Raw genomic sequence first — 2,173 nt, 5'->3', positions numbered from 1 at the left:
GTGCTGCAGGCATTTCATCCTCCACCTCATGTGACGGCGGAGGACGGGAGACTTCATCTGCTCTGCCCTGTCAGAGCACTGAGTATTTACACTCTGAGGTCCTCCCGTTGGAGGAAGGCTGACCAGCTGCTAGTGTGTTTTGGGTCTCCCAGGGCCGGGCTCCCTGCATCCAAACATACTATTAGCAACTGGATTGTTCAGACTATTTCCCTGGCCTATCAGGTGCGCGGTTTGCCTTCACCTGTGGCTGTGAGGGCTCATTCTACCAGAGGCAAGGCGGCCTCTCGAGCCCTCCTTTCCGGGGCCTCTTGTTTAAGCTAATGATGAGTGTGTACAGGTGTGCTTTATACTCCTCCGGTTATTCCGTCACACCTTACCGTTCTAGCAACAAGCCAATAGGATTGGAGTGATTTCATTCACGTTCAGACCTGCTTCGCCTAGAGGCGTTCCCATAGTGTCGTAACCGACGCAGTCTCTCGTTCCCCTTCTCGGGGAACTAGGGTTACATACGTAACCCGAGACGTTCTGTTCTGTTAAATGCTTTAACGTTATAACTTTAGATGTGAACAGCTCAGCTCCAGAGATGGTTAGATAGAAAAAAGATAGGCTAATGGCTTAAACTGAAGAAGACCCATGTCCTAATAACACTATTAACCTAATCAACTGACTTTAATAATACAAGTTAATCCTATATTATTAATACTATACTACGTTTATGCAGTTTGTAAAAATTGTGATGCTAATTGCGGTTTGCATGTTAGCAAGCTATAGCGTTAGCATTGTTGATACCAGCGTGGCTAACTAAGACTAATGTATGACCTTTAGTGCAGATTATCTAAAAATACAGGCATAGGAAAACAGAGCCTGTGGGCTTACGTACCTTTATCGTCTTGCCTCCTCTCTTCTGTTGTCTTTTTACATGTCCAGACAAATATGATCTTCTCTTGTCAGACTTCAAGCCTGATGCACCCAGCACAACGACTGATGTCCGTGATGTCACAGGGTCAGTCCGGGTTAGGAGTCACAGCTGATTTTCCAAAGTAGCCTATATAACTAAATAACCACTATGCTTATTATGGTGCGTAATATAAAGAGCTGTCTTTCATTTTATTTTTATTATCTTACGTTTCTTTTTTCAGTGATTTTTTTTTTCACCACTAGCAAGCAGTGACTGTAGGGGGCCCTCTGCTGGCCACGGGGCCCTGTGCCGCAATGGTCGCTTAGTGGCTGGGCCGGTGTTCTGACGATATATGCTGCCTTGTCGAAAAATGCTACCGTAGCGCAAATTGATAGCAGAGTCTATCTAGTCGCTCTGCCCTATCGAAAAATGCTACCTTGTGTGTTCCCTTTTCCAATCCCATAAAGTTATAACTCTCACAGTATTATGACATATTCTGTTTTTTTGATGACATTGTAACATCATTTCAGGGGTAGCGTATTCTGATAGACTCCCCTATCAAATAATGCTCCCACTACATCATTTTATATTGCACCACTACTCACTCCATGTGTACTGTATGATCAGCCACTGTCTCGACGGCATGCCCAACAGCAAGGTTGCACAGAATTATGGGCGCTTGTGGGTCATGTGCATGCGCAGAACCGCTAAGTAGCACATCTCGAAAGGTAGCATAAATCGACAGAACACCCGCTCTGAAATTAATTAAAGAGGTAGGATTACTGAGTTATATATCTTTTTTGTGCATGTAACTGGTTTGCAAAGTGAAAAAGCCCAAAGTCCAGCCCAAAAGGGAGTTCCCATCTCCCACAGAAAGTTCTGCTGTGAACAATTTGAAAACAGCTCGTTTGTAGTCCAGCCCTTCACTTCCTTTACTTGTGACGTCACAATGAAAACACGTCATAAAGCTTGCCAAGAAGCTAGCGGGGTCAGGCACGCCCTCGAACAAAGCTAGTCTGAGCGGAGGCCCTTTGGGTCGACTCGCCTTTGTTTGGTTTTCCATTGTAGAAATGTTGCACCTGTACCTGCTTCCAGGTACTTTTTTTCATATCACCTCACCTCCGTCGAGGTTCCAAGAGAGCTGAGGGATACTAAAATGTAATGTGAAAACACGACAGACTGCTGATTGGTCAGAGAGAATCGTCACTATTCACTGCATCATCATTGCGTGCGCCAGACAGAGGCCAGCAACAGAAGGTTTTATATTTTACGGTT

The sequence above is a fragment of the Micropterus dolomieu genome, linkage group LG12, assembly GCF_021292245.1.
Source record: "Micropterus dolomieu isolate WLL.071019.BEF.003 ecotype Adirondacks linkage group LG12, ASM2129224v1, whole genome shotgun sequence".
In the NCBI taxonomy this organism is placed as follows: domain Eukaryota; kingdom Metazoa; phylum Chordata; class Actinopteri; order Centrarchiformes; family Centrarchidae; genus Micropterus; species Micropterus dolomieu.
This window is presented reverse-complemented; position numbering follows the sequence as displayed.